Source organism: Alligator sinensis, unplaced genomic scaffold (genome assembly GCF_000455745.1).
Source record: "Alligator sinensis unplaced genomic scaffold, ASM45574v1 scaffold165_2, whole genome shotgun sequence".
NCBI lineage: Eukaryota > Metazoa > Chordata > Crocodylia > Alligatoridae > Alligator > Alligator sinensis.
In genome coordinates, this window is record NW_005841965.1 from 975050 (window position 1) to 998212 (window position 23163).

General features: G+C 44.1%; 1 protein-coding gene across 1 annotated transcript in view; it reads right to left on the minus strand.

The window, feature by feature from the left end:
* The window catches only part of ANO3 (anoctamin 3), a 462814-nt gene that overhangs the window by 140770 nt on the left and 298881 nt on the right, over positions 1–23163 (minus strand).

Here is a 23163-nt window from a genome sequence, read left to right on the forward strand (position 1 = left end):
TCCTGTACACAGGTTAGAAACCTGCATGAACGGTGGGACTTTGCCGTCTGCATCTCCCAGCAGATGTCTGGGTAGTTTAGGTCCCCCATGACTACCGCCTCTTTAGCTTTTATGGTCTCTGAGTGCTGCCTCAGGAGCCCCGAATCTAGTTCTTCTTTCTGTAGCAGACCCCTACCACCAAATCCCTTTCTCCTTGCCTTATATTAGTAATTGTCTGACTAATACCTGCAATCTATTAGGTAAAGGTGGGAAGATCCAGATTTGGAACAACAAAATCTGTTAATATAATTTGCACACCAAAAGAAAGACAAATTACCAAAAAAAAAAAAAAAGGTATCTTGGGGAGGAGGGAGATGGGAACCTGCATTTAAAACTGATGTCCACAGCCAACTGCTAATTTTGTTTCTAGAAAGATAGGATCAATAAAGCAGGTTATGAATCAACAAGCTTACTATGCCCAAGAAAAATCATCATAATGAACTGTTTCCATTAATGAAGTGACATGATTTATGCATAGTTCATGACATTGCTGTATAATTCTTGACATTTTTCTAGTAAAAGAGCAGGAATTGCAAATTTGTAAATCTGAGTTAAAGGTTTTCAAAATTGGTTACTTCAAATTCAGGTCCCATATTAATATTTAAGGCAACCTGATCTGAAGCTGGATCGAGTACTCATAATTTCACTGAAGTCAATGGAGGTTTCTAGCCTCATACCTTTGAACTTCTTATTTTTGTATACAATTAAAGACAGATTAGAGGCCTAACCTCAGACTCTATGTCTGGATGTGTTGGCCTAAGTACATCTTGACCAAGTACTATCGTATTCACTTATTGCTCCTGAATGCAAAATATTTATAAAATATTTTGTACCATCCTAAAAAGTAGCAGAATTAATAGGCATGTGTAAGTTAAAGGCATACAGCATGACATTATCAACTAATGATAAACTGAGTATAAACAAACATTTTTTCTCATTAATAGTCTTTCAAGTCCCTAGTAGAAGAGAAAAGGGTTCATCCCAGTAGAACTTTACCTAAGAATAATCTATTTTAAAATACTACCCCATCACTATATGATCTCAAAGCTTTAAACAAAAAAATAGCATTAATACATTCAAATTCTATTCTAATGGTGTTAACAGTGTCAACGGGCTTCTTTACAGAGTTGTACCAAGAAAAAAAAATAGTTCTAAAACTTTTGAGTAGAGGAAAGCAGACTTTGAGATTTTGCCTGAGGTTCCTCAGAAAATGCCATGGCAACCCACATTAGCCAGTTGATGAGGTATAAACTTCTCTCATATGAAGTTACCACCAAAACTATCAGATGGAGTAAGGTATAGTATTGACGTTCTCAATCTACAAAAACATTTTGGGGTTCTGCCTGGCAAATGTTGTTAGTTTCAAATGAGAGAACAATCATTTCCATTATTAGAAGCGTGTACTACTGCATGTGAAGTTAAAGACATTTTGCAGACTGATAAGAAGGGGCAGTTTTGGAACTATGGAGCTTAGTGTGAAAAATCAGACATGGAGCCAGAGGTCAGAAAAAGGGGATAAGAGATTTTTTTCTATGCAAACCAAGATTCTCTAATGGCAAAAGTGTGGCGGGTTTTTTTGTTTGTTTGTTTGTTTACAGAAAGACTTAGAAATGGAGATGGTGTGGACACATGGAAGAATTCATCATGGTTGAATCACATGGGTGAAATGGAAGCAGTTATGAAAGCAATTTGCGAGACATGACGTGTACAGAAGGGAAAGAATTGTGGCAGAGGAGACGGGCCAGGGGTCAACTAAAAGTCTGCTTGAAAAATCTTCAGTATTGTGCATAGACATGTGCCAATTGTGATTAACGTAGGTGAAATAACTGACTCAATAAGAATTTGCCATTGTTTATAAAATGGCAGAAAGCACCACTAAGGAAAATAATCTTAGGGGCTGACTGAGATGTGAGGAAGTTGCAGTTTAATATTATCAATAGTTGCTCCCTACTATTGTTTATAATCCACTTTACATCTAGTGTTTCAGTTTCAATATTATGCATCCAATATTAGAGGATGCCAGTGTTTCTGTTATTAATGCCAAAGTTCAGGGGATTTATGATTGAACTTTCAGCCTTCAGTATGTCCTGAAAACAAATTTACCACTAGTATTAATTTCCAAAGGTTCCCCTCACCCCCACAACCAAGAATAAGAATAAGGTTCCCAAATTTATGTTTGCTTTTGTTTTAAAACAACATAGTTTTGAAACTAGGGCCCTAGAAGTCTTCAGATTGGTAATGAATTGTACCAAGTGGAATAAGATATATAACATTTTTTGAAACAGCCCAAACTATGACAACAATTGGTATTCATGACATTATTGCTAATATGTTTCTGGAATGCATGTGAAAGGTAGGATGAGGTTCCTTTCTAACCTCTTTGAAATCATCAGCTGCTGAATAACATGCTTTTAAATTATTTCAGCATGTTCCCATACCCCTTCCCCCTGCCAGAATCCTTAGGAGAGCACCAGAATGGAGCAATCAGAAAAAAGTGATCTGCTATATTCTGTCTAGAACATAGGCAAGTGCTGATTAGCCAAACACAGGACACAGAGTTGTCTGGTTCCATGTGCCCATTAATTTCTGGTAGAAAGATGTGAAACACATTTGCAGTTTGAAAATTATGCTACTACACTACATTGTATTTGGATATAGCTGCAATTACCAGAATATTGATCTATATATTTTTAGTATTTTTATTTATTAGTGTTTTGTCATTAAGACATACCAGAAGTCTGTCAGGGGGGCCTAGATAGTTGTCTTGTCAAACAATATGGGCAGGAAGGGTTGATTATTTAAGAAAGAGAAACACCTGGTGAGAAACTGATTGCTTCTGCAACACCAGCATTATAGGTTTCAGCAGAAAGACTGGAGCTTGAGATTTTCATCCACTAACAGGTTTTCTTTTCTTAGGCACTTATAATTAATCCAAGGAACTTGAAGTGAGAGACTACAGCCTTTGCAAGGCATATTTTAATAAGCTAACCTGGGAACTAAAGCATAGAACATAAAAGAAAGAAATCAAGCTTCAAAAAGCATTAAACCTTCAAGGTCTGTCATCAAAATTATGGTGTAGGAGTTTGCCAGATGATGTAGAACGACATTTTATTAAACTTCTAGTACTTGTCTTACTCCTTCCCCCATGTTAGTTTTCATTATTAGGATAAAACAAACAGAATCAGCAACAAAAACAAAATCGTGGCTTGGATTTGGCTGGTTGTACAATGAATGCTTTACTATGCCCTGTTTTTATTTTTTTGGGTTTATTTTTGAACAAGTAGATTTGTTAGAGAAGATGGTAGTTTGCACACCCATAGATTCATAGATTCATAGATGTTAGGGTCGGAAGGGACCTCAATAGATCATCGAGTCCGACCCCCTGCATAAGCAGGAAATAGTGCTGGGTCTAGATGACCCCAGCTAGATACTCATCTAACCTGCTCTTGAAGACCCCCAGGGTAGGGGAGAGCACCACCTCCCTTGGGAGCCCGTTCCAGACCCTGGCCACTCTAACTGTGAAGAAGTTCTTCCTAATGTCCAATCTAAATCTGCTCTCTGCTAGCTTGTGGCCATTATTTCTTGTAACCCCCGGGGGCGCCTTGGTGAATAAATACTCACCAATTCCCTTCTGTGCCCACGTGATGAACTTATAGGCAGCCACAAGGTCGCCTCTCAACCTTCTCTTGCGGAGGCTGAATAGATCCAGTTTCTCTAGTCTCTCCTCGTAGGGCTTGGTGTGTAGGCCCTTAACCATATGAGTGGCCCTTCTCTGAACCCTCTCCAGGTTATCCGCATCCCTCTTGAAGTGCGGCGCCCAGAATTGCACGCAGTACTCCAACTGCGGTCTGACCAGCGCCCTATAGAGGGGAAGTATCACCTCCTTGGACCTATTCGTCATGCATCTGGTGATGCATGATAAAGTGCCATTGGCAAACACTCACCTCCACTGTGAAAACAAATGAGGGATAGAGATGGAGACTTACTGATAATGAGAAGAATCAGTTTTGCAGAGGAAAGCTTTGTTGGTATGGCCCATTGCCCCTCAAGTCTCCTTGACAAGATGTGCTTTGGTGATGGATGCAAGGACAGGAAGATTTTGTAATAGCCTCTATCACAAAAAGAAATTGCAGCATGCTGACTTAAGAAGACATCATAGACATTATAGCTATCTCTAAGTACTCATGGATCTGAAGGAATGCATAAGCTAGTAACAATATTTTTAAATGAAGCCATGGAGTCTTAGGCCATTACATGAAGCTTTGAGCCCTATTATGTTTGTGTCTTAATGTGGCTGAAGAGAGTTAACTGGGCAAAATTGGCCTTTCTGGGTCAGAAGATTGCTAATGGAGAGTCTAAGAACAAATGAAGCAGAGCTGTTCATAAGCCTATCTACAAATTTAAATCTTAATTTTAAAAGAAGGAAGGGGAGGGAAAAATGCTCTACAGAAAAATGCTCTGTCTTTTTACTAATGATGGATTCCAAACTCTAATCCAGGGGTAGGCAAAACATAACCTTCAGGCTGAATCTGGCCTGCCAAGGTATTTTGTCTAGCCCATGGTAGCTCCCTTGTTCCTGCCCAGCTCAGGTGCAGGGGCTGCCCAGGCCGTGGCATGTGCAGCTGATGTTGCCACTCCTGGCAAAGGGGCTGGGTCAGCGTGGTGGCTGGACTCACTTCCTAGCAGCCCCAGAGCTGGTGGCTCCTTCTTGCTGCTGTCACCACTGGACCCAGCCCCCTGCCTGGGCACCCTGGCTCATCCACCCCATACCCATCACTAGGGGCAGGACCCGCACAGGCAGGGTGTGCAGCCAGGTAGACAGGACAGGGATGTGGGTAGGCAAGGAGTAGTGTTTGGGAGCAGGACAGGTGAGCGGAGCTAGGTGGCATATGGGCAGTGACACTGCAGGGCTGGGGCCCAGAGTAGAGCTGCAATCTGGTCCCTGCAGACCCCAGTGATTGGCATGGGCTCTGCGGGCAAGGGCATGTGGGGAGTGGATCGTGGCTCTGCCCCAGGCCCCAGCCCTATGCTGTCAATGGCCCATGATCTTGGCTCCAGCCCCACCCACCCCACTCCCAGATGCCACTCCCAGGCCACATAGGGAATTCTGGTGAGCTGTTGTGTAAAGGGGAGGTGCTGCAACAGCCCACCAAAACTCCCTATGTTGCCCTCAGGCCCAAATAATTGCCCAATCCGGTCTATCTCTGGAGGTCTGGGAGATAGTGGGGGTGGAGAATGCTCTTGCACAGGACCTGGTTGCTATAGGTGAGGGCAAAGGGCAGCAAAGCAGTCTTTACCTCCTGAGATGTAGATTCCATCCAACTGGAAGTAGAGTCCAACCCACTGCTCATCTACCCTGATAAAGGTGAAGGTGGTGGTTTTCTCAAGGTGGTGGGCATGCCAGATGCCCAGCTGGAAGTGGTCACCATGCCAGGGTGATCCTGTGCCTTGAGGGTAATGTTAAAGCCTCCACTGAGAACCAGGCATTTGTGAGGGCTTGGGATTCTGAGGTAGATGGCCACTTGCTGATAGAAACAGGCCATTTTTGGGAAGTGCACAAGTGCATAGATGTTAACCAGGTTGAGGATGAGACCCTGTATTTAGTCCTGGAGAGAAGGACCTCCAGCTGTAGGGTGGTCACTGCACAGGATGTTTCCATGAGGTGGCTGAAGAATACCCCGTCTCCGCACTCCAGCCGCTAGCTGGCTGCAGCAGCTAAAGTCCTGTGGGTCTCCTGCAGAAAGAGCATAGAGCACCATCCTTCCTGAAGGAAGGAGAGTGCCTGGCATCTGCAGAGACCTGTCCTGCAGCTGTACACATTAAGGGTCACCAGGGTGAGGAATCTCAGTTGTGGGTGGTGTTGTTAGGCTTCACATGGCTTTTGTGGGAGACCACACCAGTTGCAGGGCCCATCGGTAATCCCACTGCCCTCCCATAGATATAGAGAGTATCATAGGAGCTGAGGCTCTGCTACTAGTTCCTAGCATTTCTCCACTTGTTCCCCTTGCCTTCCCCCCCTGGAGCCCTAACTGAGTTGAGAGTCTGGTGGAAATCTCCCCAGTGATCCAGGGTGAGCTGCACCTCTCTCTCAGATGACAGTGTGCTCTCCAGGACTTGGAGCATCTCTTCCCTGGGTACCACCTACTTTGGAAACAACAGACTCCCAGTTGCCTTCCTGGTCTTGTGGTTCAGTGGGCTCCTCCTGGCTGCCAAGTGGGGTAGTTGTTTTTTCCACCTCTACTCCCGAGGGAGAAGAGGCCCAGCAGAGCACTGCCCAAACCTCCAGGTCCACTACATTGCCTGACATGAGTAGAGGGAGAGATGCAATACCCTTGGGGTAGGGGATGGGTCAGCATGAGTAGTGGCAGGGGAAGCAGCAGGGGGGAGCTGTGCAGGTCCTCCTCCAGGTTGGCAAGGTTTTGGTGGGGGACCCTACCTTCTCCCCACTCTGTACTGTGGCCACAGGATACACTGGAGTCCATGGCAAGGGTCATTCTGATGGGCATTTGAGGAGTTGGTTTGGGCATTGGGGTGGGTCTGGTGCCCTCCCCAAAGGCCTGGTGAATGGACTCTTCCCCATTAAGGGTCCCTGATGTGAGCCTCAGGGCTCCCACCTTCCCCAGATGGCTGGAAGGGGAGGGGGAAGGCTCTGCTGCTGGAACCACACTAGTGTTGACTGAGGCCTAGACCTCAGAATCCATGATGGTGGGGGGTTGGCTGTAGCTGGCAGAGTTGGGGGGTCTCCTCCATTGGATCCTTAACCACAGGATGGCTATGCCAGCTAGTTTTTAATTTTTTTTTTGAGGGTGCAGTTTCTAGTGCAGCTTGAGAGGAGATTACCTCAATGTTAGTTCCCCTCTTCAGTGATGGGAGAGGGCTTCCTCCATGTCAGAGGGCCCGAGCTATACCTGGGCCTTGCATTTGATTTTGCTCTGGGCAGATCACTACCCATAAAAAACCAGCCTTGGGTGGCCAAGGCACAGGTCAGCCTGGAGTTGTGGGAGTGGTATGGGGCTAGCAGGGGGTGGTAGCAGGTAGGGCAGGCATGCTACCCAACACCCTCCCCTGCCTATGCCCCCCATCATCCTGGAACTCTTTCAGTGACTGTGGCATGGGGTCCCCGGGGCTGGGGTACTAGGGATGCCATTGGCAGTGGCACACCACTCCTCAGCAGGGGCCCCACAGTGTCCCCCATATCTAGTTAAGGAGGCAGTCTTGCAGAGATGCCCTGGTGCTCAGTATTGAAAGCACCTCACCTTCCCCTCCAAGTAAAACACTTTATTAGGGGACTCCTGGAAGGGCACCATAAAGGCTCCCCACCCACTCCTGCCTCCACTGCCAGCTAGATGGTGACTTGGTGCTGGAAGGATTGAACATGCAGACACTGGGGTCCTGGCACCTCAGTGGGAGGGTAGCGTCCAGACAGAGGACTCTCCCCAGGCCTTGAAGGGCAATGGGCCTAGTTGGGGAGGTAGGGGGGGAACAGGACTGAGGACAACCTGGGTCCCCAGATTTTGCTGGAGCTCAAGGGGGACATGCTTGTCCCCCACATTGTGAGCCTCTTCTGCATCACCTCCTTCATGGTGGCCTCCATGGTAAGGTAGAAGATTCCCTTGCAATAGTGTCTGCAGGCCACCATGATCTTCTGGAACCAGGCAAGCACATACACTGAGGTTTTGAAGGGTGGTATTCTCTCAGGGAAGAAACAGCACACCTTTTGTCACTGGCTAACAGCAGGGGCCCCAATTGCCTGAGGTGGTGTGGGCACAGATGGTGGATAGCACTACTGGGTCTCCCCCCACCTCACTGGCTGCCCCCTGGTTGGGGGCTGCCAGTCTGGCATCCTGCTCAGGGGGCTCATGCCCTGCCATGGGAGGTTAGGTGAGAAGGCATTGGTCTGGTGGGGGAGAAGTCATGGGATCTCCCTCTACCGGGTGGAGAGTGTGGGGCTAGCTGCAGGGGGGTTTATGGTGCTTCCTGTGGCTACATTGTATGTGGGGGGCTGTATAGGAGGGGGCTGTAATGGACTGGGGCTGGGGTGTAAACACAAAAAGACAGACAAGGACACAAGAGGGAGGGAGAAAAACACATGGCTGGCTTACTCAGTCAAAAACCAAAACACTAGGGAGAGGGGAGTGGAGCACAGGGCTCACCACAGAAGGGAAGATATGGGTACTGCTGGAACAGCAGAAAGAAGAGGAGAAGTGGCATTTCCTGTTGGAGGGGCCCCACTGGTGCCGTGGTATCCCCTGTTGCTGCAGGCAGCTGAGGCAACAGATGGTGGCTAGTACAGGGGGCTGTCCCTTCTTCCCAAAAGGGAAGGGGTGCTGTAAGTTCAAGTGATGGTGTTGGTGGGGAGAGCAGGGGCCTGCAGCAGCATAACAAAACTCCTGCTGCTCCCTGGCCCAACAGCTCCAGCAGCCAGGGGGAAGTGGTGGCACCTCCTCATGGACACAGGATCCTGGGCAAGATAGATCTATGGCTTGGCCCAGTAAATTACAGTTCTTATATTCTTATTTTTTCTAGCTCATTTCTCATCTTTTTGTGCCACTGACGGACTGTGTGGTAGGGTTACTATTTCTGCCATGATTAACAAATTGCAATGTCTGTCGGGGGCCCAGATTAATTCACCCTGCTTTTCAGCAATGACCAGCCTAATATGATTATACTGTTTCCAGCACACAGGCTAGCTCAGATGTCTTTGCGTGGCACTATGTTGCTTTGTGCCATACTAAGCATGTTATGAAAAGATAGAACTGAAAGTAGAAGAACAGTAGTATCTTTCTTAATAGACGAGGAGATCAAGCCATCAGGAATAAACACAGTTTTAGCTAATAATGCAAGTTTTTATACAAAGTAAAATTTCATATATCCCATTTCTCTTCAGACTCATAGAATCAGTATTCTCCAGTTACAGAAAACTGGAACATAGAAGGAGCTCATAGGCCCCAACTATGCCTGCAAACAAACATCTCATTTGAGGCAGTGCTAAGTGCCCTAGTTTTGACTTGGATCAACAACAGGAGTGGCATAGCCCTTTATATACATACTCCTTCCAAGCTGCATTGCTGTTCCCCTGCCAGTAGGTGGCCAGGGACAGCATATAGCTGGACAGCCTTGTCCCTAGAACTGACTGGGCATATCTACATGAGACATTTACTGCGCAGTTGACTAATTAACTGTGCAGCAAATATCTCAGCATCTACATGTGCGCTCCTATTAGAGTGCAAGAAACTAATAAACACTGCAACTAAATACAAGTCCTAATCTGTTGCAGGGTTTGGGTTTTTTTTGTGCACAACAGCACATTTGTAGACATTGCCCTGGCTGGCTGGAGCAAGGGTGCTTCATTGGAGGGCTAGCCAGCAGGCAGCCCCTGCACTCCACACCATTGTGGCTCACTCAGCCCCATTGGAGCAGCTCTGCGCTTGTAGGCTGACCCCCTGGAGCAATAAGCTCCAGAGTTTCTTCGTGCATGCTAATTGCACATATAGACACACCCTTCACAGGTACTTGAAATGGGAAAATGAGTATGACTATCTGTAGGATTCCAAGAAAAAAGACTTTCTCAAGAGAGAAATGCAATGTCTATTTACAGCCTGCAAGCGTATGTATGCAGAGCCTGATAAAGGGTGTGGAACAGCCAGGGAATGGAGACTAGCTGGATACACTAGCAGCTGTTGTTTGAAGCTCCCTACTTTTGAGTACTGCACCTACTGAAAGCTGCTCATGATATCTGACAATAAAAAAGTATAGTGACATTACTGCTGGGAAAGGTTTTCCCATATAGGAATATATTTTGACATTCATTCACTGGTAAATTCCTTAGCAAGTCACTGTCCTAATTTTTACTAAGTCATTTATTTAATAAAACCTCAACTTAATTAGGGTCATGCACTGGAAGCTTATGAAGTTAACATTGTCTGCAATCACCAGATTACATCTTTCCATGCTAGGGTCATCATTCCCCCCCTCCACTTTTCATTACTCTCAAACCACTAATATTATTTACTATTGTTTTTTCAGGCTCCATTAGCCTGCAGTTTGCTTTCTGTCAAAACTCCACTCCTTTGTGATTCTCCTTTGCTCTTAGCTTATTCCTTCTTTTGATTATTTTATTGTAACCTGGGTGTACCAGAGTATGTACTCCCCTCTCCAATAGAAAGGGAGGGTCAGCAGGGCATACACACTGGAGATGGAAATTGCAGCTTGCTTGTAGCTTCCCTTTCGCTGGTATTTCTATAAAGACCATGACACAATATCTTAACTATATACATGGTTTATCCCAGTGCACAATAAAAGGGGAAGGGATAGAATAAACTGGATAGGTGATAAAGATAAATATTTACATATACTATATTCAAGTCAACAAATAACAGAACAGATAAGTATAGCAGTCCCCCAAGACCCATGAGACAAACCTCACCCATGGCTCCCCAGAGAGTAAGTATGTCTCAACAATTGATAGGTAAGCACCCCAAAACATAAAGCACAATAAACAATTAATAAACACTCCAAAACATAAGATGCAACAAGCAATTAATAAACACTCCAAAATGTATGGTAATCCCAAATACCCTCCTTCTCTACAGGAGTCTCTATCTCTCTAGCATACTATCCCTCTGATGGGGCTATCCACTGTGTCCTTCCCTAGAGGAAAGGCCCCTTGTCTGGGAACTCATGCTTCCTGGTGAGTAGGGTCCAGCAAGGGTTCCCAGTGTTTCATCTTCAGCTAAGCAAGCAGCTCCTACAGCAGGTGCTCTGTCTCAGTCCCTGCATTGGGTGTGAGGCTCATTCACACACCCGGATGGCTTGGCCTTCTTAGCAAGTTGTGAGCCTGGGTCGCCTTATGTGTGCCCAGGTCCAGGTCTCCAGTACAGGCTCACCACTCTGTGAAGCCTACGCTGCCCGTGGACTCTCATGCCCATTACCAGGGAATGGGGCCCAAACGGCCCCCTACCCCCTCCAAGGGCCTTCAACCCAACAACAACTCACCATGCAGTGGCCTCTGCACTGCTGCCAGCCTTGTGCCAGGGTTGGAGACCTGAGCTGCCTTGAGCGCCTCCCAAGGTCCCAGTCCCTCTTGGACCCTCTGTGCAGTGATGCCTGTGCTGTCCAGCCTTATGCCAGGGTCAGAGACCCAAGCTGCCTTGAGTGGCTCCCAAGGACCTGGTCCCTATCAGATCCTCCATGCAGTGGCGCTTGCACAGTCTGGCCTTGTGCCAAGGTTGAAGACCCAAGTTGCCTCGAGTGGCTCCCAAGGTCCTGGTCCCTCTAGGACCCTCTGTGCAGCAACGCCTGCACTGGCTCACTGTGTAATCTCATGGCAAGGGGTTGGGGACACAACCGTCTATCGCTCCCATCCGATGATGGAGTCTTCAGGCTCTTCAAGGCAACTGGAAGCACCCCCTGGGTAGCTCTTCCCCAGTTCTTCCTCAAACCCGGCTTCTTCTTTCTTCTCCATCCCTCGTTGTCTCCCCCGCATGCTGTGCATGCAGCTCCTTATATACCCTTTGGGGCTCTGTCCCAAGATTGAAGACTGGCCAATTGTGGAGAGATGGAGCACAGTCTTTCAATAAGGTTCACTCCTTGCCTCACCTGATGTAGGGGCGGGGCAGACTCCTCCCGAGGCTCTTCCCCTGCTTGTCTCTGATTGGTGGGTTTGCCCCACCAATAGCTCTGGCAATTCTATAAGCCCGAGGAACCGGGTGAAGACAGGCAAGCCCGCCACATTATATACTGAAAAACTAACATCCAAATCATTTCCTCTAATTTACATTATTGCCTTGAATTCAACAGTAAATGTAGGAATATGAAGTTATGTGAGGAAAACAGTAATATAGTCTAAACTGACAAAAATACCAAGGATCAGTTGAACAAGTAAAACTAGACTGGTTTAAAATAGGTAAGACTGGACAGAGACATGAAAGAGTTGGGGAAAGATTAAGTAACTTGAGTGTCATAGATATCATGCTATACTTATTCAATTTTTCTTAATACTTATGTATATGTAGGAGTAATTTCTATTTTATGGATAGGCAGACTGAGGCAAGACTGCAAGGCAAGTTACATCATGTAAGTGCACAAAAGTCACAAAGATGTCTGTTACAGATATAACAAGAGAAGCTAATAGTTCTGGTTCCATGTTTTCCTTTGTAAAAGTTGTTTAAGGCCATGGCAACTAAAAATAATAAATTCACATAGTACCAGTCCAACCAGCACATATTTAATGTCATGTCAGAAGAGTGATGCTGAAAAAATGTAGTTTGTTTATCAATGTGCCCAGCAGACTGGAAACTCTCAATACATTTTTAGGCAATTTTATATTTGAGGCCTAATTCAAAGTTCACTTAAGTAAATGGAGCCTTACATTAACTTCAGTGGGATTCAGGTAAGGCCCTTTATCCACACAAAGCTAATTATGAAACAAACAATCTATCCAACAGTTAGCATTACTCTGGGAATACATTACACTTAGAACCCCAGCAAGAGAGATGGTGATAGTGTATGTTGGATCTTTACATTTGAATGTATTTCTCCCTCCTGCTATTCAGGAAATAAAATAGACCAACTGTTTGTCCTAATATGTGCATTTACACAACTTACATTGGAGCGAAAGAGCTGCATTTATATATCAGAACAAAAAAAATAAAAAATCAATGAACCAATAAACGGAAACAGCGACTGGAATTTCTCATGCATTTTTATTTCATTGCCCTTTGTATAGGCATTTTGGAATATCTGATTCATAAGAGGGAATGTACCACTACTGAAGTTATTCTTTGTGACATCTGAGGGCATCCTTCCCTGTTCTGCTCCGTCTTCAGTCCTCATAGAGATTATAATATTCACAAAATATCAAACTTCCACCCAGTATTCTGTTTAGTATGGAAACCTTATTTATAACATTACACTTCAAGTCCCAGCACTACCGCTATCATCATATACCACTAAATACCATGTGTTTGCTTTTCATGCAGGATGTTAACACATAAATGTAGGCATGCACTGTAAGACTTTTTTGTGCATAACCTTAAACTTGAAGTGTTCTGTCCCACAGAACTAATCATTCAGTGATGAAAGAAAAGTAGTGAGGGACTAACAGTGAAGCCACTCTTTAAATGGTCAATGTATAATTTGTGGGGATTAGAATGCAGTCAGTTTATACCTAGAAGCCTGAGTTGTACAGGAAAACAAGGAAAACGAAAACAGCAAAGCAAAAAAAAAAAAAAATACCATCCTGAATACTAGTACAGCTTCTGCCACCAGGAAGGTACCAATAGAGAAAGCTGATACCTTCAGAACCTGAAAGCTACAGAAATTAAATTCATATATATATTTATGAAAGCGAAATATGTGCATGCAATCCAGAATGCTAGCAATTTCTGAACAAAATGTAAATGAGTTTTCATTATATTGACAAGGCAAGCTCCAACACTGCTAAAGCAGCGATTCTCCACCAGTGAGCTGAAGTACCTTGGGCCACCTTGCAATCTTTTCATGGGTGCAGGAGCCATGAAAATGTTAGCAGTCTTAGGTGTGCAAACATAATTCACAATATAAAACCAGAGGTTTCAAATAGGAATCCATAGTATTAAAACCATTCTGACCTGTTGTGATATTTCTGAGTTCTTTACAACAGAAAAATTACTCTATTATTTTTCCATAGTCAAAAAACAAGTGAAAACTAAGCTGGCATTCTCCCAGGGGTGCCTCAAGTCTACAAAGGTTGAGAACCACTGTACTGGAGCACTTAAGCATCCGACCCTTTTGAGAAATATTAATATAGCAGTCTGAATCATCATCTTCATGTAGCTATTTTCACTTTGTTTTAGATATTGAGCAAGCAACAAAATAAACTAGCCTAACATCAGAATGTTCAACAGGCAGAGAATACCATTTTGGACCTATAAACTTAGTTGAGGATTTCCTTCTCAGTTTCATTCTGTGTCCAGATTGAGGGAATTTTTGAAAGCCAGATCATTCTGTTACAAATATGCCAGAGTACTCACCAGCTCTATGGCTGTAGAATCACATTCTCCACTTCTCACAGCTTCCATCCTGAGCTTATATTGTACCTTAGAAAGCATCAACACACTAAAGGGCTAAATTGTGCTCAGACTACATGCATCCTTTAGTGACATGGGAGAACACTGCATGCACTAAACAGATAGCAGAATACAACCCTTCACGTCTAGCTTGAGACTAATCTAATCTTCTCTGCTCTTTTCCTGCAGAGGCAGGGAAACAGTAAACACTAGGAGAATCCTGCTCAATTTCCTCATTCATGGAAACAGTATAAAAGGAGAATCTGTGAGTGGAAGGAAGTTCCTAAAGTGATTACGTCTCCCCTTATCACAGCAGAGACTGAAAAAGCCACACGCTGCTTTGGCTTTGGTAAAAGCTTTGTTTTTCTGTCAACACTTCGTCCAGGGGATCAAATTGCATAAATATCATAGCATGAAACCTCTGTATATGTAGGAGTAATTTCTATTTTATGGATAGGCAGACTGAGGCAAGACTGCAAGGCAAGTTACATCATGTAAGTGCACAAAAGTCACAAAGATGTCTGTTACAGATATAACAAGAGAAGCTAATAGTTCTGGTTCCATGTTTTCCTTTGTAAAAGTTGTTTAAGGCCATGGCAACTAAAAATAATAAATTCACATAGTACCAGTCCAACCAGCACATATTTAATGTCATGTCAGAAGAGTGATGCTGAAAAAATGTAGTTTGTTTATCAATGTGCCCAGCAGACTGGAAACTCTCAATACATTTTTAGGCAATTTTATATTTGAGGCCTAATTCAAAGTTCACTTAAGTAAATGGAGCCTTACATTAACTTCAGTGGGATTCAGGTAAGGCCCTTTATCCACACAAAGCTAATTATGAAACAAACAATCTATCCAACAGTTAGCATTACTCTGGGAATACATTACACTTAGAACCCCAGCAAGAGAGATGGTGATAGTGTATGTTGGATCTTTACATTTGAATGTATTTCTCCCTCCTGCTATTCAGGAAATAAAATAGACCAACTGTTTGTCCTAATATGTGCATTTACACAACTTACATTGGAGCGAAAGAGCTGCATTTATATATCAGAACAAAAAAAATAAAAAATCAATGAACCAATAAACGGAAACAGCGACTGGAATTTCTCATGCATTTTTATTTCATTGCCCTTTGTATAGGCATTTTGGAATATCTGATTCATAAGAGGGAATGTACCACTACTGAAGTTATTCTTTGTGACATCTGAGGGCATCCTTCCCTGTTCTGCTCCGTCTTCAGTCCTCATAGAGATTATAATATTCACAAAATATCAAACTTCCACCCAGTATTCTGTTTAGTATGGAAACCTTATTTATAACATTACACTTCAAGTCCCAGCACTACCGCTATCATCATATACCACTAAATACCATGTGTTTGCTTTTCATGCAGGATGTTAACACATAAATGTAGGCATGCACTGTAAGACTTTTTTGTGCATAACCTTAAACTTGAAGTGTTCTGTCCCACAGAACTAATCATTCAGTGATGAAAGAAAAGTAGTGAGGGACTAACAGTGAAGCCACTCTTTAAATGGTCAATGTATAATTTGTGGGGATTAGAATGCAGTCAGTTTATACCTAGAAGCCTGAGTTGTACAGGAAAACAAGGAAAACGAAAACAGCAAAGCAAAAAAAAAAAAAAATACCATCCTGAATACTAGTACAGCTTCTGCCACCAGGAAGGTACCAATAGAGAAAGCTGATACCTTCAGAACCTGAAAGCTACAGAAATTAAATTCATATATATATTTATGAAAGCGAAATATGTGCATGCAATCCAGAATGCTAGCAATTTCTGAACAAAATGTAAATGAGTTTTCATTATATTGACAAGGCAAGCTCCAACACTGCTAAAGCAGCGATTCTCCACCAGTGAGCTGAAGTACCTTGGGCCACCTTGCAATCTTTTCATGGGTGCAGGAGCCATGAAAATGTTAGCAGTCTTAGGTGTGCAAACATAATTCACAATATAAAACCAGAGGTTTCAAATAGGAATCCATAGTATTAAAACCATTCTGACCTGTTGTGATATTTCTGAGTTCTTTACAACAGAAAAATTACTCTATTATTTTTCCATAGTCAAAAAACAAGTGAAAACTAAGCTGGCATTCTCCCAGGGGTGCCTCAAGTCTACAAAGGTTGAGAACCACTGTACTGGAGCACTTAAGCATCCGACCCTTTTGAGAAATATTAATATAGCAGTCTGAATCATCATCTTCATGTAGCTATTTTCACTTTGTTTTAGATATTGAGCAAGCAACAAAATAAACTAGCCTAACATCAGAATGTTCAACAGGCAGAGAATACCATTTTGGACCTATAAACTTAGTTGAGGATTTCCTTCTCAGTTTCATTCTGTGTCCAGATTGAGGGAATTTTTGAAAGCCAGATCATTCTGTTACAAATATGCCAGAGTACTCACCAGCTCTATGGCTGTAGAATCACATTCTCCACTTCTCACAGCTTCCATCCTGAGCTTATATTGTACCTTAGAAAGCATCAACACACTAAAGGGCTAAATTGTGCTCAGACTACATGCATCCTTTAGTGACATGGGAGAACACTGCATGCACTAAACAGATAGCAGAATACAACCCTTCACGTCTAGCTTGAGACTAATCTAATCTTCTCTGCTCTTTTCCTGCAGAGGCAGGGAAACAGTAAACACTAGGAGAATCCTGCTCAATTTCCTCATTCATGGAAACAGTATAAAAGGAGAATCTGTGAGTGGAAGGAAGTTCCTAAAGTGATTACGTCTCCCCTTATCACAGCAGAGACTGAAAAAGCCACACGCTGCTTTGGCTTTGGTAAAAGCTTTGTTTTTCTGTCAACACTTCGTCCAGGGGATCAAATTGCATAAATATCATAGCATGAAACCTCTGCTGCTGAGGGCCTTCTTATATATTAATTTTTGACAGCTCCTGGAGCTGTTAACCCATGGATTGTCCTCACATTAACACCTGTAACTAGCTTAAGTACACTAGGAAGCTTAAGTTACGCCTCTCTAGGACAGGTTTCTCTTTGATCCAAGTTACCCAGTTCAAGTTCTGTTAACATGGGTGCATCAGTGGGGAGCGGCCACAAATTGCAGTCCTCCAGCACCCCCATGGAAAAAACCTTCAGAGCATATGCCAGCTAGCACATGCTTTCTTTTTGGGCCAGGGCAGTAGCTTACCCAAAAGCATTTTCCCTCACTGATACCACCTCCCAGCCACCTCAGGAAGCAAGACCAGCACCCCCCACTTCCCCAAATCTTAGTTTATTAAAACATGAGCCCTTCTTTAATTTATTTCCTCTTTATATTTTTAATTTTTTTTTTACATTTATTCTTCAGTGGCTGGCTGACCTCATTTTACCACCCTTCCCCTACCCCCATTTCTTTTACACCTCCCATTTTATTACCCACCTGTATCCCATTAACTCTCTGCCTCCAAATTTCATATCATTCCACCCCCCACCTGTCTTCCACACATCTCCACCTAGAGCAGGAATAGAAACCTGTCCTGGCATTTTCCCTCATTTGGGGGACTCCTGCTTTCGAGCCCTCTAGTGGCAAGTCATGGCTGTGCAGGTGGGTGGACATTCAGATAAGGTTTTTAGCTTTAAGGTATGACTGCTCCAAACTTAAGGTTTTACTAATGCCAATCAACATTTGGGCAACTCAAAGTGCAATGTGTAACAAGGCCCATACTACAGGTATTCTGAGGAACTAAGACATCCTTACCCATAAAATAATGTGAATTTTATGAGCATCTATCCACTTTGAACTAGATCCAGATTAGTCACCTACACTAGGAACTACCACTTAACAATTAGATGTCTGGTCCCAGGATGGACTCCAAATAAGGCATCACTCCTCTAAGATACTCATATAGTTAATGGAGAGACTGAGATGGCTCTGCAGATAAATTTAGGGTTGGGGGTCTATACAGAGAAGGAGAGCAGCTAGGCATCTTCAAAGGGTCAGTCATAGAGCACGGTACCTTGAGGTAGCCAACAGGAAACATAAATCACATCTTTCTAGAGCTTTGGCACCTGCCTGAGATTCCACCTTAAGTGCCTATATGCACTTGAGATGCATAATGCCTTATCCCTCTCCTCTGCAGGCAAGCAGGACATATATGTTTAGCTACTCAAACAGGATTGGTTCTGTCCATGCACAAAAGCTCAAGAGCAGGCATTTAGTGAACATTTGCAGTCCAAGGTGAAGGCATTAATTTAATGTAGGTTAACAATGCATTCATGGCTACTGCAGTAGGGCTAATATGGATTGATTTTAGAATAATAAAAAATTAGGGCTGGAAGGGACCTCAGAAGGTTATCTAGTCCAACCCCCTGCTTAAATCAGGACCATTCCCAATTAGATCATCCCAGGCAAGGCATTGTCTAGCCAGATCTTAAAAACCTTCAAGGACAGAGAGTTTATAACCTATCTGGTTAAGCTGTTCCTGTGTTTTACTACCCTCCTAATGAGAAAGTTGTTCCTAATATATAACTTAAACTTCCCTTGCTGCAATGTGAAACCATTGCTCCTTGTTTTTCATCTTCTACCACTGAGAACAGTCTAGCTCCATCCTCTTTCAAACCATCCTTCAGGTAGTTGAAGGCTGCTATTAAATCCCCTTTCTGTCTTTTCTTCTCTAGACTAAATAAGTCCAGTTTCTTTTGCCTCTCCTCACAAGTCATGTGCCCCAGCCCCCTCATCATTTTTTTGCTTTCCACTGAACTCTAATTTGTCCACATCCTTTCTGTAGCGGGGACCCAAAACTGAACACAGTACTCCTGATGTGGCCTCACCAGTGCTGAATAAAGGGGAAGAATCACTTGCCTTGCAATACTTCTACCAATGAAGCCCAGTATGCCATTAGCCTTCTTGGCAACAAGGGCACACTTTTGGCTCATATTCAGCTTATTGTCCACTGTAACCTCCAGGTCCTTTTCTAAAGAGCTGCTGCTTAGCCAGTCAGCCCCCAGGCTGCACTTGTGCATGGGGTTGTTTCATCATACGTGCCGGACTTTGCACTTATGAATGTCATAAGATTTCTTTTGGTCCAATCCTGCAATTTGTCTAGGTCTCTCTGAATCCTAGCCCTGCCCTCTAGCATATCTACTACTTTCCCCTTGGTGTCATCTTCAAACTTGCTTAGGGTGCACTGTATGCCATTTTCCAAGTCGTTGATGAAGATACTGAACGAAACTGGTCCAAGGACCAAAACCTGGGGCACTCCACTTGATACTGGCTGCCAACTAGATATTGAGCCATTGATTACTACTCTCTGAGCCCGATGCTCAATCCAGTTTCTATCTACCTTACAGTCCATTCATCCAGACCATACTTCCTTTGCTTGCTTACAAGAATACCGTGGGAGACCATATCAAAAGCCTTGCTAAAATGAAGGTATTTCATCCACTGGTCTCCCCACATCCACAGAGACAGTCATCTTATCATAGAAGGCAATCAGGTTGGTCAGGCATGATTTGCTTTTGGTGAATCCATGATGACTGTTCATAGGCAGAAGTTATGTACCTATGTCCCAAAGTCCCATTTAGGTGCTACAGGACCAGTCTGGATCTCAAACTTTTTCTGTGTCCTGAATTTGGAACACAGTACAATGCATGGTAAACATTGCTTAAGACAAGGCTGTCCAACTAATAAGGATCCAGGGGAATACACCTCATCAGCCCATGAATATAGGCTGCATGTCACCCAGGTGCCCTCCTATTGCACTATGCACATGGGTTTCCCAGATTCATCCTCAGCTCCCTAGCTGCAGTCTCCCTTGACACCACAGGCTGTGTTGTGCTGCACTACAACTTGGGTGGGGGCAGGAAGTGGAAGCTGGAAGAGAGAGGGGTATCCCAGAGACCACAGCTGCTGCTGCAGTTCAAGCAATGGGGGGCAAGGAGAGTGGCAGCTGGATGGGAGGCCAGGGGCTGGAAATGATCCCCTTGAGGGTGGCACATGGCCTTCAGTTGGATAGTCGGACATCCCTGGACAAATACATTTGTGCCAGACTCTGTACCAGAAAAATTAAAGATGATTATCCTTTATTCACCGTGCCAATTAGCCCTGCACTTTCCTTATGTTATTGTTTAGTTCTCTACCATCTGTATATAATGCATTCCACAGATCTAACATGAAAGTCTTCAATTTTCAACAGGCCTGAAAGACTGCATTTTTTTTTACATGGATGGAATAGAAAGGTTGGTGGCCAAAGACCTGGGAAGATCAATTAAGATTTATCTTGGAAGCCAACTACCATGCTTTTTGCAAAAATGATTGGCTGACAGCTGCTAAAACTGCTTCAGTTTTCAAGGAATAAGTTGTATTTAAAACATGCCCTTGCCTTTGCATTAGTGACATCTAATTTTATCCTAAAAATGCTTTAAAAATTAGGGATCTGAAACCATGTTTTTTTAGCACAATAAAAATCTGCTTTAAAATCATCCTGTAATATAAAGGGTTGGGGTAGGAAACCCCTCCCACACATACAGAGTATGGCATACGAAGGCATTTACTTGGCATGTGTGCCTTGGGGCAGACACTGGAGGACCAACAAGGGGCCTGATCCTTGTTGTGGTAGTGCAACCCTGGTCCCCTCCCTACCATCCACCTCAAGGCACATGTGCATCCACCACTGGCAACAAGCCAGGCCAGGGCTCCACAGACCCTGGCACAGCTTCCCTGTTGCCTGATGTGAGCAGCCCATAGTGGTGGGCTCCGTGGTGAGCAGCAGGAGCAGACTCAGAGCCTGGGCTGGATGTGACAGGCAGCCAGGAGCCTGAAAGTGGCTACACTGGGGACCACAGTGACCCAGCCCAGCTCATTGTTGGTGGTGGGGGCACATGCACCTTGAGGTAGATGGCAGGAAATGGGACAAGGCTGTGTTTCCACAAGGATCAGGCCCCTTGCAGCTCTCCCACTATCCACCTCTAGCACACCAAGAAGTCAAGGTTGTGGGTGTTTTTGGCACTCTGCCCAAAAACATTGCTGACCCCTGGTCTAGGATATCATACATTGTCCAAACTATTGGCGAACTATGTTGCAGAATCCTTCAGTGGTGACACTATCATTTGAATAAGAATTCAAGCTTTCAAACCATTACAAAATTCTTTCCCTAGCAGATAAGTTGCTCTGCTAACCAGCTGCCAAAAGTACACTGAGTGCCAGGTTTCTCTTCATGCATGAGATCAATTAAATAGTATGAACTATATATAAGAATACTTCAGAGATCTAGTAATCTTCACTGGACGCAGGCTAGTAGAACAGTTTAGAATATTCCATACTTTTTCTGGACATCAACATTAAGCTGCTAAACTGCAAGGTGCTGATTTTTTTCCTTTTTTCCTATCTTTAGGGGCCCCTTTAGTTCTGGGATGGGTGAAGTCCAGCTCACAGGCCAGATTGGACCCACAGCAGACTCCATTTCTCAACAGCTTCTACCCACATTGCTGCAGACAGTTTCCATGGAGACCCCAGGAGCGGCGGTAATGTGACAGTGTGGGATCAATATTTCCATGGAGACTGGGCACAGCAGCACTGAAAGGGTGCACAGCTAGGTGGGGAGCTGTTCTGGAGCTGGGATCTTGTGGCATTGACAGTGTGGTTTGGAGCTGGGGCATATCCCAGGCAGGAGAGTGCAGGCAAGGGATCGTGGCTCTGCCCCGACTCCAGACCACACTGTGACAGCTGGAAGATCCCAGCCCCAGCCCTGGAGCAGCTCCCTGCCCAGCCATGCACCCTGCAAGTGCCACTGGGGCCAGTCTCCATGGCAACCCTGGCCCTGCACTGTCACGGCCCTGCTGCTTCTGGGGTCTCCATGGAAACTGGTCTCAGAAATGCAAGCAGGGGCTGCTGGGAAAAGGGGCCTGATCTGTCATTTTGCCCATCCCTGCTTTAGACGTTCAGATAAAGGCATAAATGTGGCGCTACACATGCATGGCATGAGGCATGATTGTGGCATCCAGCTTTACCGCCAATCACACCTTATTGCCAGGGTAGGGGGATCCCAGGCTCCCCCTGTCAAGTAGCAAGCTTCCATAGCTCCAAGCCCCACAGTTGATGGTAGTCTCAGCCATGCCTCCGCCCTATGCTTAAATTGCGTCTTAAATGTAATGTGTAATGAGGCCTAGGTTAGAGAGCACTCAGCACCTCATATAGACCAGAACCCTATGGAATATACTTCTAAGTAGTTTTATATATAAATCAAGGAGAATTAAGTGCCTACTACTTGAAAAAGGGAATGCAAAACACTCACTTTTGTATTAATACTCACCTAACTCTTCATTAGTATGCTGAATTGATTCTTGCTAAGAAATGCATTTGCAAAGGGTGAATTAGTAAAGATTCAATTTGTGAATGAAATAAGTTTTGATTATTTCTGCTCTTATCATTCATCGGTGTAGGTTTTTTGTGCAGTATTAGTAATTATTCTTTTAGGCATTGTTATCACTCAATTTTAGGTTTAATTTTGTCTTTCCTTTACTGTGCCTGCCATTAATATCCGCTATAAGGACACAGACTCCTCTCTTTTATATCATTTTTAACTTCTGGTTTACTGCAATTATTTTTTTGTTTGTTTTTTTAAACTCTTCTACTACCAGTTCCTTAGGGATGCAGAAATGACATTGCTTCTTTCCTGTACACTGGGAATGTTATGCTCTTAATTCTGTCTCAAAGCTGTGTTCCAGCTTTTCTTGCTAAGATATTATTCCACATTAAAAAAAGAGCAGGACTTAAGAAGGAAACTTAATTTTCTAAGTATAATTACAGCTTTTATTTTTTTTTATTGTACTTGTCCTGATATTTCTATTAACTCCATTTGTTACTACTGTAAGGTGTATTCACAAGATAGACACCTCCTTTTTTTACTGTGGGCATGACCAAACCTAATTTTTTTAGATACTCCTACTTTTTGTCCTTTGGAAATTTCATGCTTTGAAATCCTGGAAGCAGGGCCACCCCTGGGGGTGGGGATGAATCGGGGTGACTGCCTTGGGCCCTGCACTTTGGGGGACCCTGTGGAACCAGGGGGAGAGGCAGCTCCTTGTCCAGCCACTTGCTACC